Source organism: Mesoplodon mirus (assembly GCF_964341445.2).
Source record: "Mesoplodon mirus genome assembly, chromosome: 1".
In the NCBI taxonomy this organism is placed as follows: Eukaryota; Metazoa; Chordata; class Mammalia; order Artiodactyla; family Ziphiidae; genus Mesoplodon; species Mesoplodon mirus.
Genome location: NC_138976.1, coordinates 46,126,515 through 46,149,363, shown reverse-complemented (window position 1 = coordinate 46,149,363; position 22,849 = coordinate 46,126,515). Strand labels below are relative to the sequence as shown.

Below are 22,849 nucleotides of genomic sequence, written 5' to 3'. Positions count from 1 at the left end.
AGGCCAATGGAGCCAGGACTATCTTAGTTAGACTGGCAAGGATGGGTAGGGGGTCCTTCATGTGTATCGAAGACTCATTCACTCATTCTCAATAGCCTGAAACCATTAAGTAATGACAATAATATAGCAATAAATGCGTACTATTTACCAAGTGCCAGACACCACTGAAGTGCTTTATGCATACAGAATTAAGTCATTACCTTGCCGACAACACTCTGAAATACATCCTAATACTACTCCCATTTTACAGACAGGAAATTAAGACATACAAAGATTCACAGCTAGTTAAGTGGTAAGGTCAAGATTCAAACCCAGGCCATCTGGCTCCACAGTCTGTATTCTCACCCACTATGCTATGCTGCAAGCATATATATCAATTATAGATATACAATAGACTCCAACTCAGCTTCCTCTTCTTTTTTTTTTTTTAATGTTGAGCCTTCTTTTAATTAATTTATTTTTATTTTTGGCTATGTTGGGTCTTCGTTTCTGTGCAAGGGCTTTCTCTAGTTGTGGCAAGCGGGGGCTACTCTTCATTGCCGGGCGCAGACCTCTCACTGTCACGGCCTCTCTTGTTGCGGAGCACAGGCTCCAGACGCACAGGCTCAGTAGTTGTGGCTCATGGGCCTAGTTGCTCCGCAGCATGTGGGATCTTCCCAGACCAGGGCTCAAACTCGTGTCCCCTGCATTAGCAGGCAGATTCTCAACCATTGCGCCACCAGGGAAGCCCAGCTTCCTCTTCTTTAAGACGGCATAACTACTGTTGGCATCACCTTCATAACTCATACCTGATGCAAAAGATCTGGTTCTGGGTCAGAATCTCACCTAGCTTCCCAGCCTTTCAGATACCCACAGGTGCTCCCTTGGCTGTCTATTGTAATGTTTTTTGGGTTTGGGGTTTTTTTAATAGATTTATTTTATTTATTTATTGCTTGGCTGCATTAGGTCTTCGTTGCTGTGCGCCGGCTTTCTCTAGTTGTGGCGAGCAGTGGCTACTCTTCGTTGCGGTTCACAGGCTTCTCATTGCAGTGGCTTCTCTGGTTGTGGAGCATGGGCTCTAGGCGCATGGGCTTCAGTAGTTGTGGCATGCAGGCTCAGTAGCTGTGGCTTGCAGGCTCTAGAGCGCAGGCTCAGTAGTTGTGGCCCATGGGCTTAGTTGCTCCGCGGCACGTGGGATCTTCCCGGACCAGGGCTCGAACCTGTGTCCCCTGAATTAGCAGGCGGATTCCTAACCACTGCACCACCAGGGAAGCCCTGTTCTTGCTTTTTCTATTTAGAAAATACCCATTATTCTCAACCTTCTTCTGCAGAGGAAATTCATTTTTTCATTCCTGCAGAGAACAACACTGATTTGTATTAAGAACCTCAACAAATTTGGGAAGCCTAAAGCAGCCAACAAGAGGAAGTCTACATCCCCAACTCAGGAGAGAGTAAGGCAGCTACGGTGCCAAGGAGTGCCAAAGAACTCTAGTATGAGACCCAATTCCACGCAGCTAAACTTCTTGTGCCCTGCGTGCCAGGAGCTGACCAAGCTGATACTTTTATTCTCCACAGCTGCTGAGGGCAGGGTCAGGCCTCTAGCAGTTGGTGGACAAGGTTAACTCCCCTACGCCCAGGCTTGGCTGACAATGTTATCTGCTATTCTGTACATATAATCTGCCCACAGAAAAGATGAGTGCTGATGAGCCCTTGAACGTTATAGGACATCAAAAATTATTTGGTATAGTCATATTTCTCTTTTAGGTCACCTAAGGTCAGGGGAGAAAAAGTATTTAACTGCCTATGGCTGCTTCCTTACATCTGTCCCACTCCTACACTGCTAATTCCTTGGCTCTAAACCCTATCTTTAACCAAGACCCTAGTTCAGTAGCTATCTTATGATTCTTTGCCCTCCTATCCCTTAGAAGCCCCTCGTTGTTCATGACCAGTCTTAATCCCTTCTTCTAACAGCCCTTTCTCTCAGAAAAGGTGAGGAAGGGGGTTTCAGACTTCCAGTGGTTATGACTCCACGCTTCCAACGCAGGGGGAGTGGGTTCGATCCCTGGTTGGGGAACTAGGACCCCACATGCCTCGCAGCATGGCCAAAAAAAAAATCTTAAAAAAAAATATTTTTTTAAAAAAGGGAGGGGGCTTGGAGGGGGTACCTATACTATACGGCATTTCAGAATACCTACAAGTTGTAATACTGTACTTTTTATTTAGATTGCAATCAAACAAGCACTCCCCAAATAATACCAAGATATTACATTCATTAGAGGGTTACTACACCATAGACAAAGACTAGTAAAGGGTCTAGTTTTTTTTTTTTTTTTTTTTTTTCTTTTTGCGGTATGCGGGCCTCTCACTGTTGTGGCCTCCCCCGTTGCGGAGCACAGGCTCCGGACGCGCAGGCCCAGCGGCCATGGCTCACGGGCCCAGCCGCTCCGCGGCATATGGGATCCTCCCAGACCGGGGCACGAACCCGTATCCCCTGCATCGGCAGTCGGACTCTCAACCACTTGCGCCACCAGGGAGGCCCTAGTTTTTTTTAATTAAAAAAAAAAAACTTACACTGGAACTAGATTAAAATAGAATTTCTATAAATCATCCACTTACCAGAATATAATAATATTAGTGGTTTTCTCATAAATCCAGTAATAATTCTTGCTAAACACAGACACTCACACACACTTTTTTTCTTGCTCTACGGATATCAGATTCTGTTCACCTTCCTGTGTGTTATTCTCTGGTCTTACTCCCCCAGAATTAGTACCCACCCACATATACAGTGACACACCCAGAGTCTGCTTTCTGCTTTCAGCCTCCATTTCTGAAACCTTCTAAGTTCCTCACAGCTCTGGCAACAAGGAATTACTATATACCCATTATCTTTAATAACCTCTAATAAAACATAACCTGCAAAAATTCTGAATCACTGTGCTGAAATTAACACAATATTGTAAAGCTACTATACTTCAATTAAAAAAAAAAGAAAAGGAATTACTAGATAACTATGCTATTATCTCCTGCCATGTTCTGATCCTGTGGTTGCACAGTGGGCCTAAGGAACCAACAGAATGGTGAAACAAGTAAAGGAGGAGCCCAGAAAAACTGCTACTCCATGAAAACACCAGAATGTCAACCCAGGTTTGTCAGCTTACTTATTAGCTAAAAGTGCCTTTCTATCCATGTCCGATTCTTAACAGTGATATCTCCAGAAGCATCGGGAATTTCCCATCATCAAATAAACAAAGTTTAAGACTCTGGAATAGTGGATCACCATCCATCACCACTCCTCATTGCATAGTACAATCACTTGAGCAACTTCTAAAAAAATGAAACCAGGTGGGTTTCCCTGGTGGCGCAGTGGTTGAGAGTCCGCCTGCCGATGCAGGGGACATGGGTTTGTGCCCCCGTCTGGGAAGATCCCACATGCCGCGGAGCGGCTGGGCCCGTGAGCCATGGCCGCTGAGCCTGCGCGTCCGGAGCCTGTGCTCCTCAACGGGAGAGGCCACAACAGTGAGAGGCCTGCCTACCGCAAAAAAAAAAAAAAAAAAAAAAAAAAGAAACCAGGTCCTATTAAAATCAGGCTACTCAGAATAGGTAAAACCCAAACATCAGTATTCTTTTTTAAAAGTTCTCCAAACAGTTTCTAAAAGTTAAACAAAGACTTACCATATGACCAAGCAATTCCAATCCTAGGTACATACCCAAGAGAATTGAAAATATATTCACCCAGAAATGTGCACATGGAATGTTCATAAGCCATATTAGTCATAACAGCCAGAAAGTAGAAACAACCCAATGATTAATGGATAAACAAAATGTGATATAACCACAAAATGAAGTATTATTCATATTATTCAAGTACTAAAAGGAATAAAATTTCTGATAAAAACTACAACATGGATGAACCTTGAAAATGTTATGCTAAGTGAAAGAAGCCAGTCACAAAAGATCACATATGTATACTGTATTATTCCATTTATATGTAATTTCCAGAAGAGGCAAATCCATAGAGCCAGAAAGTAGATTAGTAGATGGGATCAGGAGAGAATGGGTAGATGCTAATGGGAATGGGGGGCTTCTTTTTGAGGTGATGAAAATGTTCTAGAAATAGTGATGTTTGCACAACCTTGTGAATATACTAAAAACCACTGAATTGCATACTTTAAAAGGATGAATTTTATGGTATATAAATTACATATCTATTTTTAAAAAACAAGCTCTCCACTTAAAAGCTTTTACACAGCAAAAGAAACCATAAACAAGACGAAAAGACAACCCTCAGAATGGGAGAAAATATTTGCAAACGAATCAACAGACAAACGATTAATCTCCAAAATATACAAGCAGCTCAATATCAAAACAACAAACAACCCAATCAAAAAATGGGCAGAAGATCTAAATAGACATTTCTCCAAAGAAGACACACAGATGGCCAACAAACACATGAAAAGATGCTCAACATCACTAATTATTAGAGAAATGCAAATCAAAACTACAATGAGGTATCACCTCACAATGGTCAGAATGGTCATCATCAAAAAATCTACAAATTCTGGAGAGGGTGTGGAGAAAAGGGAACCCTCATACACTGTTGGTGGGAATGTAAATTGATACAGCCACTATGGAAAACAGGACAGAGGTTCCTTAAAAAACTAAAAACAGAACCAACAATCCCACTACTGGGCATATACCCAGAGAAAAAAAACACACGCACCCCAAATGTTCAGAGCAGCACTATTTACAACAGCCAGGACATGGAAGCAACCTAAATGTCCATCAACAAAGGAATGGATAAAGAAGATGTGGTACATATATACAATGGAATATTACTCAGCCATAAAAAGGAACGAAACTGGGTCATTTGTAGAGACCTGGATGGACCTAGAGAGTGTCATACAGAGTGAAGTTAAGAAAGAGAAAAGCAAATATCGTATAATAACGCATGTATGTGGAATCTAGAAAAATGGTACAGAAGAACCTGTTTGCAAAGCAGAAATAGAGACACAGACAAAAAGAACAAATGTACAGAGAACAAATGTATGGATACCAAGGGGGAAAGGGGTGGGGAGGGAGGAATTGGGAGACTGGGATTGACACATACATTACAGATACTATGTATAAAATAGACATCTAATGGGAACATACTGTATAGCACAGGGAACTCTACCTAATGTCCTGTGGTAACCTAAATGGGAGGGAAGTCCAAAAGGGAGGGGATATCTGTATGTGTATGGCTGATTCATTCTGTTGTGCAGTGGAGGCTAACACAACATTGTCAAGCAACCATACTCCAATAAAAATTAAAAAAAAAAAAAAACCCCACAAGCTCTCCATATTTCTAATGTGTGGCCAGGATGTCAAGTCACCACTCTGGAACAGCAGCTCTCAAAGTGTGGTGTCTGGACCAGCAGCATCAGCATCACCAGATAACTTGTCACAAATGCAAATTCCAAGGTCATCCCAGACCTAGTGAATCAGAAATGTTTAAACAAGGCTTGATGAACAATAAAATTTGAGAATTGCTGCCCTCAAAGAACCTGAGATGAAAACTTTGATCCAACTGGTTCAAACGGAAAGGTGAGAAAGCTGCAAAAAGCATAATTTCGCTTAATTATTTTACTGTATGACTGTGTAACAGTCATCCAAAGTTCCAAAAAACACTGAAAAAATAAAACCACCACCTACAGTTCCACCACCCCAAAATAACTACTGTTAATAGTTTAGTGAATAGCCTTCCAGTGTTTTCACTTGTTTTGCATCACTGTAATCCAAAAGAAATGACTATATTGTACTTTTATCACAGAACATCAACATATAAACTATTATGGAAAAGCAAGGTAGCATAATAATTAGCACCTCAATTACACTATTCAGCTGAGAAGTTGGGTATATTATGGGAATATGAAAGAAAATTCTTTAGGGGCCAAAATGTTTTTGGCTCCAAGCTTTTTTGATATAATTGCCTTCTAAAATGCAATACTTCTCTTCCTTGGCAAATACAGTACAATAAACATGATTTAACTGTTTCTGATTCTACATCAGTTATTTTAGCCACATGATGGGTAATGGGAGGAATTAGTATGAACTATTCTAACTCCAGGACATACCTAGGAACTTACTTTCCTAAATAAATTCATTGTATCATCATCCTTCTTGTCCTTGGCCTCTTTCTCAAAAGTGGCAGCACTGACATATCTGCATGGCTTCTGGGCAGCATAGTATGGCCACGTTCCAAAAATAATTTCTGAACCCAACGACAATACAGTCTTTCAGGCTGTTTCCTTGTCATTTGTTTTAAAATCATCTGCATTGTTTTTTTTTTTTTTTTCCCTAATGGGGGCTTTTAACTTCATTTTATTTTTTATTTTTTTTTAAATTTTTTGCCTTATAACAAATTTAATCAGTTATACATATACATATGTTTCCATATCCCCTCCCTTTTGCGTCTCCCTCCCACCCTCCCTATCCCACCCCTCCAGGCGGTCACAAAGCACCAAGCTGATCTCCCTGTGCTATGCGGCTGCTTCCCACTAGCTATCTACCTCACGTTTGGTAGTGTATATATGTCCATGCCGCTCTTTCACTTTGTTTTTAATCACTGATTCGCTGTCTTTGCGGGGGGGGGGGGGCGGGGGGCAAGATGACTTTCCACCCAAGCCTTATACAGAGTAAACCCTCAATGTTTCTTGATTTTCCCCAGGTTGTTCTGTGGTAGCTTGAATGATTAAGAGACAACCACTGATTCACTGATGTTAGCATGCATTATATCAAGCACAAAAAAAAAAAAACAGAAAAGAAAAAAGAGGGACTTCCTTGGTGGTCCAGTGGGTAAAACTCCATGCTCCCAATGCAGGGGGCCCGGGTTCGATCCCTAGTCGGGGAACTAGATCTTGCATGCATGCCACAACTAAGAGTAATAAATTGCCAACTGAATGTTCCCATCTCAAATTCTCCTATCTCTAACTTTAGTTTGACTTGGCTCTTCCACAACCATATTCAGCTGCATTTATCCCCACCTATCCTCTCGCGAGAATCAAGTGAAGTCTCAGAGTCATTAGAACAGGATAGACGTAATGCCAATAGTCTTAGTCTGTGATGAAGACTGAGACATACTTTTGTAAATTTTTTGCCTTCACTCCCATTCTGCCACCACCCTCCAGCTCCACATCCATCAGAGAAAGATTAACTTCTCGCTAGTTGCTCCGTCCCAAGGCCTTCAAAGGGAAGGGGAAAAGCAAGGAAGTCGCCTTCTCCCTTTGGGTTATTTATTTCCTCTTCCTGAGACCCAGTCAGAAAGGGGAAGGTGGAGTTTCCCTGGTGGCACAGTGGTTGAGAATACACCTGCCAATGCAGGGGACATGGGTCCAAGCCCTGGTCCAGGAAGATCCCACATGCCGTGGAGCAACTAAGCCCATGCGCCCCAACTACTGAGCCTGAGCTCTAGAGCCCGTGAGCCACAACTACTGAGCCCACGTGATACAACTACTGAAGCCTGCATGCCTAGAGACTGTGTTCCGCAATGAGAAGCCCGCGCACTGCAACCAAGAGTAGCCCCCGCTAGCCACAACTAGAGAAAGCCTGTGTGCAGCAGTGAAGACCCAACACAGCCAAAAATAAATAAATAAAATAAATAAATGTATTTTTTTAAAAAAGAAAGAAAGAAAGGGGAAGGTGTCAAGCTATAGGCTAATCTACCTTACCAATCTTGGGGATACAAGTTCAATAAGCCAAGTCTTTCTTTTAGTCAAGTCATATTGACCAGAACCAGTTACAAAGATCAAGAATCAAAGATTTTCAGGATTTCCCTGGTGGTCCAGTGATTAAGAAAGCGCCTTCCAATGCAGGGGCCATGGGTTCGATCCCTGGTCGGGGAACTAAGATCCCACATGCTGCGGGGCAACTAAGCCCGCACCACAACTACTGAGCCCAGGCGTGCCTCAACTGCAGAGCCCACGCACTCTGGAACCCACACACCACAACTACAGAGCCCACGCACCGCAACAAAAGACCCTGCGTGTCACAACGAAGACCCGACACAGCCAAAAATAAAATTTAAAAAAAATTAAAGAATCAAAGATTTTTAATTCTTGATACTCTAAGCTAAGACATTATCTTAAACTGTAATATCAGTTTAACTCTTGCTTCTTATTTTCAAGCACAGAAAAGCCATAACAATACTCAACACAGGAAAATCTCCAAACTCCCCAAGATGTGAAAAGAACTTCAGGAAATAGCCCTATTCAACAATACTCAAAATGTTACCTAGTTCAACTCCTAATCACTTAAAAGTTTTAATCCATTATCTCACATTAATTTATTGTTTTGGTTTTTGGGCAAAGCGGCATCTCTGCTAACCCCTCTCATATAGTAATCACTTTTACTGCCAAAAGTGACTAAATCCCAACTATACTTTCACAACAGACAAAACTTTATAAATCTTCAATTCTTTTTATTTTTTTAACTGAAGCTTAGTTAATTTACAATATTACATTACAAATCTTCAATTCTTACTGAAGACAGATAAAATATTTCAAGTTCTCTCATTTTTCACATCTCTGTACAAATCATTTAAACATTTGGCACTCAATTGTTACAAATAAACAAATATTTCACAATTGATTTAAAAGGTTCAATATATCCATTATTAAGCTATTTGAAAACAGCTATATCATAAGCCAAAAATATAAACACTGATTTTTTAAGTACTTCACACCCACAGTTTTCCATTACAGTTCTTCAGCTTTCCTCATATATTCAAGATATAAAGTCTTGAATTGCTTGGCTTTTTTTTTTAAGCATATTTGTTTTATTCTAATGGCATCCTTATTATTGTTTCACTCATGCCAAAAGCAACTTTCTAAAAAATATCAGTTACCTGAAGAATGTATCCATCAAAACATAGTCACGCAATCCATTTAAATGTTACCACACCTGTCACTTATGCACCAGGCTCAGTTTTCATTCAAACCAAATACAAAATTCCTTAATAAGGAAATCTCCTACCACTACATTGAGAAAATATTCAATACCCTTTTCCTTCTCACAAGGATGTGCATCAAAACCTGTTCAACTATTCTATACATCCAGATTAATTTCAAAAACAATGGCTTAGAAAAATTACCTTCCATGTACTCTTGGAAACTGCATGTAATTGTAAGCAATGACTACATAAGCTGTATTTCTCAAAAAGAATACACTCACTGCCTCCATTTCCTCACTAAACAACTCCTTAACTTTCAGTCTGCTTTCCACCACCCTACCACTGCAACAGAAGGAAAGATACTATTTCCCCAGGTCACCACTGACCTCCACATAATTGTCGAATCTTTCTTGTTTCACTCTTTCACCTGTCTCTGGCATACAACACATTGTATAACTTTTTCCCTTGGCTTTTAAGACACTACACCACCTTAGTTCTTTTGTTCTCAAATCCTAAGCGGCATCCCATCTTTTTCCCACCCCTGAAACAACAAAATTGTTCAATTCTTAAGCACGTTCTCTCTTCCCACAGAAATTTTATGCCCTACTGGCATCAATGATTACCTTCAACTTCAAAGCAAAAGCTAAAGACTATGTCTCTCCAGAGATTTAGCCTCCAGGTAACTGCCTATTAGATAGCTACACCTATAATGGAATTCATCCAAAACTGCCTCATTTGAAGATTTCCAAAATTTTCCAAGTAACCAAGAGCATTTTTCAACTGTTCCAGAGCTCAAAACCTTTAAAGCCGTTCTTTAAGTGCACCACTTCTTCCTATACCCATATTCAAGTAATAAAGGATTTAAGGCCTTAAATCTATGCCTTCCTTTACATTCTCTCTGAAATCAACTTTCTACAGGTACCTGAATAAAAGGTCACTGTAATTAAAGCCTCAAAGGTTCTAAGAATTTCTAAGGTATCTGTATCAACTAGAATATCAATAATTGCCTCTTCTCTACTTCACTGAAATGTCACACCCTTATTTATCTGTCTGAACTATCTTAATTATGAAACTGATGTCAAAGTGGAAAGTTTAATCTTTTAGAATACTGCTAACTGTTAAATTCCATCAACTTCTGTTCACAAACCACCAACCATCACAAATAAATACAAGGTCTTTATTCCTTTCTGATCCCTACACTTGTCATTCTCCCAAATTGCACCTATTTTTTTGTCTTGTTTTGTTTTTTGCCTCCCCCCCAGACATGTTTTCTCAACAGCATACTGAACATAACACCCATTTCTCATTTTCTGTTCTTCAATGTAAACAGCAATTACTCTTTACTTGACATCCATAATAACTCCATGGTGTTTTAGGGTCACTTAACGATATACTAAACAGCCCTACTTAATAGCAGCTTGAGTTCTTAAGTGTAATTTTATAGGCTTCCTGTCACTCTTCTTAGGGTGTGCTGGTGTGTTATCAATTGCCATTTCTCAGTGTTGTGTGCCTGACCTTCCTCATAGGATGCACCTAAATTGGCAGAGGGCTTAGAGGCCAGCTCACCACGCTGATTAGAACAGCAAGTAAAATCAGAATGAAAAACTAAAGCAAAGGGAGGTGTGTTGTTTTTGTTTTTTAAACCACAGAAATCAAGTCCAACCAAACCAGTGACTAAACCCTAACATATAAAACAGATAAAAATGAAATAAGTCTAGTGGAACCAGGAACAGGAATTCAACGGCCCCACCTGCATATCCATCCCTCATTCCCCATCCAGTACAAAACCCCAGCCTTATGTACCACAAATGTGGACACTGTTTGACTTACCAGCTAGCACTTGGCTGTATTCACAATAGCAGTACTTCACATAGGTAAAGTAGTACAGTATTGTGATTAGAAGCACAGGCTTGGAAGTCGCAAAAATTAATAGATTAAGCAACCTTGACCACTTTACTCTTTCTCAAGTCTGTGAAGAGCACCAAAGAAGATAATGTACCTCAGATGCTTAGCCTAGATCCTAATCGCTACCATAAATGGTAGCAACTATCGGATTAATGTACACTGACCACTTTCTTTTCTGTTGATTCTATTTCAAAATACTGTCAATTTGGGGCTTCCCTGGTGGCGCAGTGGTTGAGAGTCCGCCTGCCAATGCAGGGGACGTGGGTTCATGCCCCGGTCCGGGAAGGTCCCACATGCCGCGGGGCGGCTGGGCCCGTGAGCCATGGCCGCTGAGCCTGCGCGTCCGGAGCCTGTGCTCCACAACGGGAGAGGCCACAACAGTGAGAGGCCCGCGTACCGCAAAAAAAAAAAAAAAAAAAAAAATACTGTCAATTTATTCAAATAATCCAAATAACTTTACTGTGGTATAATGAATATCATAAAGTTCACCCTTAAGTGTACAATTCAATGATTTTTAGAATTTACGAAGCTGTACAACTATCACCACAGGCCAACTCTCACTCCAACACCCATTTTCTCATTTTCTGTCCTTCAATGTAAACAGCAATTACTCTTTACTTGACATCCATAATAACTCCATGGTGTTTTAGGGTCACTTAACGATACACTAAACAGCCCTACTTAAGAGCAGCTTGAATTCTTAAGTGTAATTTTATAGGCTTCCTAGTCATTTCTTTGTCCCACAGATGGCTAGACCGTCAAAGTATATAAATTGGTTCATGGTAAGCTAGCTACATCCCATTACAGCTAGGATCTTTTGATAAAGTGAGATAAGCATTAGAACAATTAAACAGCTCCAGCTGCCTTTAAAAAAATGAAAGTTCTTCTGTGATAATAAAATAGTAAATGGTCTACTTTAGCTAAAAAGGATTTTATTCCTGTTACCAACACCTGGATTGTTCTGTAATATACAGGGGTATTTTTTCCACCATTACCTTAGCACACCCAGTCACAAGGAATTAAAAAGGTACTAAATAGGGACATCCCTGGTGGTGCAGTGGTTAGGAATCTGCCTGCCAATGCAGGGGACATGGGTTTGAGCCCTGGTCCAGCAAGATCCCACATACCGCGGAACAACTAAGCCCGTGTGCCACAACTACTGAGTCTGCGCTCTAGAGCCCGTGAGCCGCAACTACTGAAGCCCACACACCTAGAGCCCCATGCTCTACAACAAGAGAGGCCACTGCAACGAGAAGCCTGTGCACCACAACGAAGAGTAGCCCCCGCTCGCCACAACTAGAGGAAGCCCGCGTGCAGCAATGAAGACCCAACGCAGCCAAAAATAAATATATAAATTTATTTTTTTTAAAAGGTACTAAATAAGCTAAGAATTTTTTTAAGAGGTCATCTGATCTTCAGCAATTCAAAGAAGTATTTCACCAAGTAACTGATATTATACCAGGAAATTTCTCATCAAAATAAAATGAGATCTTGATTGGAGGGGAAAAATTGAGACATTCATTAAGTTACAATAAAAAACTGACCCAAAGAAAATGTTTAATGTGACTAAATTACATTAAGAATAACTTTGTTTCTCTTTTACTAGTTGCTACAAATAAACTACCAAGTCAAGGCCAAACAAGATACAATAATATGGTAATCCAAATAACAGCAAATTCCAATAAAACTTAATTTTGAACATTCAAAATGTTTTAACATTCCAAGTGTTTTAACAAAAGAAACAATTATAACTTCAGGAATTTGCCCATAATTGATCCTACAGGAATAACCCAGGAAAAGTAAGGCTCAGACTCCCAATACCTCAAGGAAGACTTGCCCAGTACCTGGAATCAACTGGCAGTGCTTTCCTCTGTCACTCCCAACAGCATCCTCATTCCTAACTGCACTGTCTTCCCACTAGAATTAAGCACCTAGAGAACAGGGACAGTGCATTATTCATCTGTATCCCTAGCACCTAACCGTTGCTAACAAGTAGCAACAATAAATCTTTGTTCAAGTAAACACCTGTATAGTAGCATATATCATTAACAACAACAAAAAACTGTCATTCAGGCCTAATTTGGATTAACCTACATTCTGAGCATTTCAGAGAAATAAAATGTCATGAGAATATACTATCTAAAAAAGTTTTTATAAATGTAATAGCTTAGCTTCATTCCCACATCAAAAAGGAACTTTCATCAGTGTTTCAAAACTTGGGGTGGGCAAAGGAGTAACAGAACACTTTCAGTCTTCCAATGGCCCAAGAAAACAATAAACTGCAATTTACTTAACATTTGCAAGAATTATCTTAACTAAGTACAGCAGTAGTTACCTCTTGCTTATAAGATCATCTGACTGGCAGTTACATCTGATAAATAATTGAGAAAATAATCACTTAAGAAATGGATTATCGGGACTTCCCTGGTGGTCCAGTGGGTAAGACTCCGTGCTCCCAATGCAGGGGGCCTGGGTTCAATCCCTGGTCAGGGAACTAGATCCCGCATGAATGCCGCAACTAGAAAAGATCCCGCATGCTGTAACGAAGATCCCGCAGCTAAAACCTGGTGCAGCCAAAATAAATAAGTATTAAAAATACTAGCCTAAGCTTTAAAAAAAAAAAAAGAAATGGATTATCATTCAGTAGTGTACTTCAGTGACAATACCTAAATAGGGTAAATCAGAAACCCTGATTGAATAGGGAGTTATAAAAGACATTTTCTGAACAACTGGGAAAATCTGAATGTGGATTTATATCAGATTTTTATTGACAGTATACATTATATTTTTTTTAATATTTATTTTATTTATTTTTATTCAGTGGCTGCATCACGTCTTAGTTGCGGTGCGTGGGCTTCTCTCTAGTTGTGCAGTGCGGGCTTAGTTGCCCCGTGGCACGTGGGATCTCAGTTCCCTGACCAGGTATCAAACTGGCGTCCCCTGCATTGCAAGACAGATGCTTAACCACTGGACCACAAGGGAAGTCCCTATACATTATATTTTAAATAATTATTCACTTTCCTAGGTGTAATAATGTTATTGTGGCTGTTTGTAAGAGAAGCTTTTTGTTGTAAAGAGACACTTGCTAAAAAAATATTTAGGCATAAATGTCAAGATGTTTGCATTTTACTTTCAAATCATTTAGCCACAGAAGATAATGTGTGGAGTATATACAGAAAAAAGTCAATGTAGGGCTTCCCTAGTGGCACAGTGGTTGAGAGTCCGCCTGCCAATGCAGGGGACACGGGTTCGTGCCCCGGTCCAGGGAGATCTCACATGCCGCAGAGCGGCTGGGCCCATGAGCCATGGCCGCTGAGCCTGCATGTCCAGAGCCTGTGCTCCGCAACGGGAGAGGCCAAAACAGTGAGAGGTCCACGTACAGCAAAAAAAAAAAAAAAGTCAATGTGGCAAAATATTTAGTAACTCTACTTAAAAGGTACACATTATACTCTTTCAGCTTTTATAGATTTGAAAAAAAAATTTTTTTAATTGGAGGAAAGCAAACAAAAAAGAATTAAAACTGCAAAAGGACAGAAAAACAATAAACACCAGGCAAGTACAAGTATAAGACCGTATGGCAGGAATTCCCTGGTGGCGCAGTGGTTAAGAATCCACCTGCCAGTGCAGGGGACACAGGTTCAATCCCTGCTCCAGGAAGATCCCACATGCCAGGTAGCAACTAAGCCCGTGTACCACAACTACTGAGCCTGTGCTCTAGAGACCGTGAACCACAACTACGGAGCCCGCGTGCCACAATTACTGAAGCCCACGCACCTAGAGCCTGTGCTCTGCGACAAGAGAAACCACCCCAATGAGAAGCCCGCACACTGCAATGAAGAGTAACCCCTGGCTCACCGCAACTAGAGAAAGCCCGCGCACAGCAACGAAGACCCAATGCAGCCAAAAATAAATAATTTTTTTTTAAAAAGGTATGGCACAAATATAGCCAAGGGCTTCCCTGGTGGCACAGTGGTTGAGAGTCCGCCTGCCGATGCAGGGGACACAGGTTCGTGCCCCGGTCCGGGAAGATCCCACGTGCCGCGGAGCGGCTGGGCCCGTGAGCCATGGCCGCTGAGCCTGCGCGTCCGGAGCCTGTGCTCCGCGACGGGAGAGCCCACGGCAGTGAGAGGCCCGCGTACCGCAAAAAAAAACAAAAAAAAACAAAAAAAAAGCAAAATCCAGCCGTGTGGTGTTCATAAAAGATCTACCTAAAACATCCCACAAGAATCGGCTAAAACTAAAAATTAAATCACTACCAAATGTTAGCAAGGATGTGGAGCTCTTACCCATTCCGTCTTGAGAATTAAGTTCCAATGTCTATAGTATCCATTGTATGTACGAATTAAATTCTTCTGTAGGTGTCTAAAATGATACTAGCTATGGAACATCCTCAAGAGAATTGAGAAAATAGTCACTCAACTTTCTGTGTTCTGTGGTTCAAATGTGGTGCCTACTTAAGAACGACTGTAGGGTTTCCCTGGTGTCTCAGCGGTTGAGAGTCCGCCTGCCGATGCAGGGGACACGGGTTCGTGCCCCGATCCGGGAAGATCCCACATGCCGCAGAGCGGCTGGGCCCGTGAGCCATGGCCGCTGAGCCCGCGCATCCGGAGCCTGTGCTCCGCAACGGGAGAGGCCACAGCAGTGAGAGGCCCGCGTACCGCAAACACACACACACACACACACACACACACACACACACACACACACACACGAACGACTGTACAATACTATGGAAAATAGTTTGGGATTACCTAGTAAAGTTACACACACCCCACACACAACCCAAAAATTCCACTCTCAGTTATACACAGTCGCAGCTAATTCGTTTACTGTACTTGTTTTGAGGTGGGGTGCAAATGTTCAGAAGGGGAACAAGTATAATTTGTAATTGCAAAAAACTGGAAATGAAACGAACATCCATCACAATAGAATAAGATGTGGCATATCCTTACAATGGAATACCACACTACTGAAAATGATGGAGAGTTGTAAGAATCAATGTGGATAAATCTAAAACATATAAAAGAAGTATCAGAAGAATCACAGTCCCATTTAGATCAAGATTGAAAATGGGCAATACTAAACTATATATTGTTTATGGATACATACCAAGTAAACATTATTCTAAAAAATAATAAGGCCAAAATATAGGGTAATGATAACCCCTGGGAAAGAGAAAAAGTAACACCTAGGAGATGGGGGTTTTAGGTAGCATTAATGTTCCATTTCTTGGTCATTTAACTAGTTCTTGAAAACTCTACACGTGTTTTTCTACCTCACATACCTCCTTTGGTGTGTATTCTATATTTTTCAATAAAAAATCAGTAAGTATGCAAAGTACAATCTCATTTTTTAAAAAGTATATACTTCACGTAGGGAAAAAAAGGATTTATACTAAAATGTTAAAACCATTTTCAGTCTCCTTTTTTTTCAAATTTTCTAAAATGTATTTTCTTATGTAAAATAGTGCCAGCCAGCCTGACTCAAAAACCAACTTTAAAAAGGAAATTTGTAAATTAACTTGAAAAAAGAGAGGGAGAGGAACTGGTTTGGTATAGAAAACTACTTTAAGTGAGGCTTGTCAATCAAACCTAAAGCCAGTCACTTTTTTCCCAGACCCTATTTCAGTTAAACTTTTTTTTTTTTTTTTTTTTGGCAGTACGCGGGCCTCTCACTGTTGTGGCCTCTCCCATTGCAGAGCACAGGCTCCGGATGCGCGGGCTCTCAACCACTGTGCCACCAGGGAAGCCCTAAACTTGTATTTTTTAAGCCCACTTATTCCCTTGCTTACGATCTGACAATGACAAACATTATATTATTATCAAATGAAAAATCACACCCTTCAAAGAGCACACATTCCAGCTGTGTAGACATGCACAATACACGTAGCACTATACACCTTCCCCAAGCCCATGAGATTGCAAAGATATTTCAGGTTTTCATCTGCTTGCTTGGGGAGTAGCATGTTATGGTGGCAAAGAAAGTCAGAAGGAATACAACCTCCTCAGTTGAGACTTCAGTGTTTTTGTATGGGGGTGAAGGAACAGAAGAAGGCAAAAAAAAAAAAAGAGAGAGAGAAAGAGGAAACAAGGGAAAGAGAGGAGTAAGAGGAAAACAGAAAGGAGGAGGATGGGAATGCAAAGAATTAAAGAAAGCACAGAGAGAAAGACATTAATAACGAGAAGCAACTCTGAGCTTCCAACAGTCTTCATAGGTATATCTAGGACTGATTTGATGAGAAGATTAAGACAGGTAAAAATTTTTGAGTAAATATTAAAGCACTAAAGTATTTTGGGGAGAATTCCCTGGCAGTCCAGTGGTTAGGATTTCACACTTCCACTGCAGAAGGCACATGTTCGATCCCCGATCGGGGAACTAAGATCCCACAGGCTGTGACACGGCCAAATAAAGTATTACTAGGTTGTATATGTACAGCATAACTTTAAATGAGTAAGTTCGTATGTGACATCTTACTTAAAAAGTTAATTATAACACAAGAAACAAAGTTACAGCAACAGGTCTAAATCCAAATAAATTCTCTAGTCTACAAATCCTTGAAAATATTCTCATAATGAAATTTCTGACCTAATCAATCAAATATACGTTATTTTTAGAGTTCCAAACGAAGAAAAACAAGCATTCCTAACAAACATTCCTAACAATCTTTAAAAGTAGAGCATTGCCTAGTCTAAAATGAAACACCTACTCCTTAGTCCAAGCCCTGTTTCATAAATTAATTTCAAATAGTTAACTGGGTTCCAATTTAATTGAGCTCATAACTCCAGTATGAAAATGAGTTTTCTGAAAATTGAAACTCACTGTAGTACACATGCTATGTCAGCCAGAAGTTCACGAACCTGTTCTTCAATACCCAGGCCAAGAAATTTCACAACTAAAATAATGGGACTTCCCTGGTGCTGCAGTGGTTAAGAATCCGCCTGCCAATGCAGGGGACACGGGTTCGAGCCCTGGTCCGGGAAGATCCCACATGCCATGAAGCAACTAAGCCTGTGTGCCACAACCACTGAGCCTGCGCTCTAGAGCCCGTGAGCCACAACTACTGAGCCCACGTGCCACAGCTACTGAAGCCCGCTCACCTAGAGCCCGTGCTCCGCAGCAAGAGAAGCCACCACAATAAGTCTGCTCACTGCAACGAAGAGTAGCCCCTGCTCACCACAACTACAGAAAGCCCGCTGCAGCAACGAAGACCCAACGCAGCCAAAAATAAATATTTTTTTAAAAAAATTAAAAATAACTTTCTTTTAAAAGCACAGGAGGGGCTTCCCTGGTGGCGCAGTGGTTGAGAGTCCGCCTGCCGATGCAGGGGACACGGGTTCATGCCCCGGTCCGGGAAGATCCCACATACTGCGGAGCGGCTGGACCCGTGAGCCATGGCCGCTGAGCCTGCGCGTCCGGAGCCTGTGCTCCACAACGGGAGAGGCCACAACAGTGAGAGGCCCGCGTACCGCAGAAAAAAAAAAAAAAAAAAAAAAAAAAAAAGCACAGGAGGCACATCTTTGAAAGAAACACTGTCAAGAAAACAAACGAACAAAAAAAGGTAGGAGGGGGACTTCCCCGGCGGTCCAGTGGTTAAGACTCTGCGCTTCCACTGCAGGGGGTGCAGGTTTGATCCCTGGTGTGGGAACTAAGATCCCACAGGCTGCGCGACGTGGCCAAAAAATAAAATAAATTTTTTAAAAAAGAATAGGAAATTTCAGCATACAAAGTTTGCATTATAACTGTCAAAACAAACCCAACTAATTTGGTCTTTGGGCTTAAAAAAGAAAAAAAGGACTCCATCCCTAAATACTTATTTGATAGTTGGATCAAAAATATTTCAAAACCTACCACAGGCTTCCAAAGTGATATTTCCTGTCTTTGCCTTACTTCAAGTTATATCTCCACTCTCATTTTGGGGGAAAAAAAGAGAAAACAGCTGCTTCTAAGCTCTATCAGAGATCCACCATCTCACCAGTCAACATCGCCAGTGCCACACTATTTAGCTTTTAAAGGACACTCCATAGGGCTTCCCTGGTGGCGCAGTGGTTGGGAGTCCGCCTGCCGATGCAGGGGATACGGGTTCGTGCCCCGGTCTGGGAGGATCCCATATGCCGCGGAGCGGCTGGGCCCGTGGGCCATGGCCGCTGGGCCTGCGCGTCCGGAGCCTGTGCTCCGCGGCGGGAGAGGCCACAGCAGTGAGAGGCCCGCATACCGCAAAAAAAAAAAAAAAAAAAAAAAAAGGACACTCCATATACTCAAATTAACAACTAAGAGCTAACTGATAATTGCTAACTTACCGGTTGCCTCACAAGATAGATTTGTTTAAAAGCAAAGAACTTCAGTCTGTGAATTCATGCAGACTATTTCTTTTGGGCAGGCATTAATCCTTTATAATACACTTACCCCCCCCCCAAAAAAAAGTGTCTTAAAACAACAACAAAATCTTAACAGTTGTCATTAAAAAAAAAAAAAGGACTGAGGAATCAACACTTCAAAAGTAAAGGCTTCACTTCAAACCAGTTCAAACCTTCAAGACTGGTTTATACTCTCTGTGTGTAGTTTATACTCAAGGGAGTAGAGAGAGCAACCAGTTCCCATCAAAACACAGATACTGAAATAAACCCATTCTCCTCCATGTTCTCCTACCATTTCTCACCAAACAATAAAAGTCACTCAGGCTAATACCAAGAGACACTCCTGGTGAGCACTGCACAGGCTGCACCAGTTACGAGGAAAGGGAAGCAGAGGCGTTACAGTTGTTCCAGCCTCGTTCTAAAGGCAGCTCCATGTGACTACCGCTGGTCCCTCCCACATTTAAAGAGAGAGGCCAGAGGAAACCAGAGCAGCAGGAAATAGGCAGGAGGGGCAACTACCACAACCCTTTCCCATGGCCTCATTCCCATGGCACCACTTCCAGTCATATTTCAATCACAAAAAAAAACCTCCCTTCTCTCAATCATTTTAATTATCTAAGGTCAGAAACAACAAGGAAGCAGGTGGAGAAAATCAGAGCTGTGGGAAGCAAGAGGACAGGGGCGGGGGAAAAATCTCACCACACGTGAACTAGCCTTAAGGAGGAAAAAATCAGGAGGAACACATTGCAAGCGAGCAGAAACGTAGTGTGGGGAAAACTAATCACTTCTGCCTAATGATAAGTGAAGGCTCCACAGCAATGGGAGGATAGCCCTAACCAAGGGGCTCTGCAGGTAGGTAAGAGACGCTGGTGCACTGGAAGACCCTACCATCTCCAGAGAGTGGAATTTATTCACTTTCCTGAGACAAACACCACCCGAGTCACCCAATCCTCGGGATATAGGAGAGCTTAGGTATTATGTTCATCTTCCTTCCACTTTTGTTAGACAAACTGACACTAAAAATTACGAATGTACAATTCATGGTTAAAAGTGAGGAACACACTAACTACTGACATACCCCTTGGTTTAAAAAAGTACTATCATAATCGAAGAGAAAAATATAAAATAACTGGGTTCACCCAAAAAGTGAATTATATGCCCTTCAAATAAAAGATGATCTTTGGATATCTTATGGAGACCTCAGCTCTCAATTGTAAGGGCACAGAAGAAAGTAAGCCTAAATACTGGTAGAGACACCTCGGATACAAGTAGAAACAATATCCAACAGAGGTGGAAGTAAACTACAGGACTATGTCAATCAGGAAATAACAGGAATAATGATGGAATCAACTCATAGAGAGAACAAGGATAAACGAAGACCAGAGTGGTGAGACTAGTGATGGCACCTGAAATGCGTGGACAACTAATTAGATTGAAAATCCAGGGGAAAAGGTGGGAAAGCAGAGTGGGAAAGCGATTCAACGGCAAAGAAAACTGAGATGCAATGCACCAATTAAAGAATAACATTTGGAATAATGTTATAAAAGAGAGCGCTTTAATTACAAAGCCCCTCTCAAACCTACACTAAAGAACAACTGTGACACGGCCAGACTACAGAAACTAGGACTGAGGAGGAAAACTGAGTCCCAAGTGTCTGACACCAAAGCGTTGCAGAATGAGGAGAAATAGAACTGAACTTTGCCTCAGGGTAGCCGGGAAAGGCTAGAGAGTGCAGAAGTTGGGCTCTGAGATGTCCAGTCCCAGGACTAGCGACAGGCGTGAAAGCGGAAAGGTGGTCAGCGACAGCGTGGCGCGGGAGCGCGAGCGGACAGGCAGGGAGGGACAACGGCGGGGAGAGAAAACCACACCCTCCAGGGCAGAAACCCGACGGGGGGGGAGGGGTAGGCGCCCCCTGGGGCTGGGTGGAGCCGGGCCGCCAAGGATCCGGGTAGGCAGGAAGGAGCACAGGACAACCCGCGGGGGAGAGGAAGGACAGCACCCAGGCCTGGGCAAACTGAGGACGCACGAAGCCGGCGAGGGAAGCTCGGCCAGACCTCACGGTGGGCGCTGGGGCAATATGAAGGGGTCTGGAGGAAAGAACTGAACCCAGGACTACGAAGCGCAAGCTGCAGCGCTCAGCGACCTGGAACGGGAAAGGAGAGAGAGAGGGTGCCAATTACCGCTGCTGCTCTCGCTGGACTCGGGAACCACCGCCGCCGCCGTTCGTTACCTGCCAATGTGCCTCTTACAAAGCGGCGGCGGCAGAGGCGGTCCGGCCCGTCACGTGAACGCCACGTCACGCGCGAAGGAGGAGCCGCTGCCCTTAGCTCGCTGCGGCGGCTCATCAGCCCGCCCACAGAGCGCGTCGCTTCCTTTAGCCGCCCCCGACGCCCACCGGGCGAGGCCAACAGCTCCGGGGGGGGGGGGCAGGTACGCGGATGGAGCCAACAAGGGAGATTTAACGGAATTTCTCGTACTCAGAGTAATCAGGGACGTACTACCCACCGCATCCAGGATGCCCACAAGAGCAGCGTTGTCGCTCTGTGATGACCTCTCAAGGCACCACAGGTCACTCCCCTGCGGCCGCTTTCCCCTCGTCACGTGATATGATCCAACCACTCAAGACGACTCTAGCCTCCCAAACGTTGTGCGAGGGGGCCACGACTCCCAGCCTGCTGCATAGCAAAGGCATCCACCACCACGTCCTTTCCCTCCCGGGTTCGTAGGTGGTGCGCCTGTAACTTCGGACCGAGGGAAGGCCGAGACGGAAAGTGGACAGGGTTAGCATCTGAGACTAATAACCGGGGACACCGCCAGGTGGCTGAGCGTGGTTCCTACTGGGAGATGTAGTCCCGGCGGGGGCGTGGGGTTCCGATACCACGTTGCCGGGCTCACGCTCCGCCCCGCCCTCCTGCGCGGGAAAATGCCAACGGCCCGCAAAGGTTGCTGCGGCACCCACCTGGCTTCAAGCTGCACCTCCACGGGGCGGGAGGAGCCTCGCAGCGCCGGCCTTGTTGAATGTGGGCTCGATTTCTGCACCCCCAAGCCCCTTCTGCCTGAAAACACTAACATTTATTGAAAGCCCACTCGTTGTCGGTCGTTTATACAACCACTTTTATTAAATCATAGAATCAACCCTTTGAGGAAGGGATTGTCCTGGTTTTAAGCGTAGGGAAAGCATTCGGTTTCCTGGCTGAAGAGACCCAAACCAGGTTTTCTATCTCCAAACAATGAATAACCCGCCTTGCAAAATGACCTCACCTGTTTTAACTCCAGGAATTAGGCATAAAAAGAAGATAATGGTTTATAATTGTAGCATAGTATTTTAGAGTTTAAAGTATTTTCTCATTTACTGGCCTATTTGATCCTCAAAGGCAGTATGAGACTGGTTAGACACACGGACTTTGGAGTCCACCGGGCCTTACCTCAATTCGAGCTTTTCTTTGTGATAACACCACTTCACCTGGTTGTAAAATTAAATGAGATTACGTGAACTACCACTTTGGCACAGAATAAACCTTCAGTAAGTATTAGTAATTATTTTCACACCCTGTATGCATCCTTTGGGCACAACAGGTCTAAGTAAAGGTGAGAAGGGAGTTAACATATAGTGATCTTTGTGTAGGGCACTATGCTAATTACTAACTTGCCGGTTTCAATAATAGACTAGTTACAGATTAAA

General features: G+C 42.7%; 1 protein-coding gene across 9 annotated transcripts in view; it reads right to left on the bottom strand.

Moving 5' to 3' along the window:
• Nucleotides 1-22,612, bottom strand: part of UBAP2 (ubiquitin associated protein 2) — a 131,642-nt gene extending 109,030 nt beyond the window's left edge. For 3 of the 9 annotated variants that reach the window (XM_082627852.1, XM_082627846.1, XM_082627847.1), the window contains exon 1: nt 21,348-22,593. The gene's annotated coding sequence lies outside the window, so the exon portion shown is untranslated. Of the gene's footprint in view, nt 1-21,347 lie in introns of all 9 variants that reach the window. The other 6 variants (XM_082627842.1, XM_082627845.1, XM_082627851.1 and 3 more) reach the window with 4 other exon arrangements.
• Nucleotides 22,613-22,849: the final 237 nt, after the last annotated feature.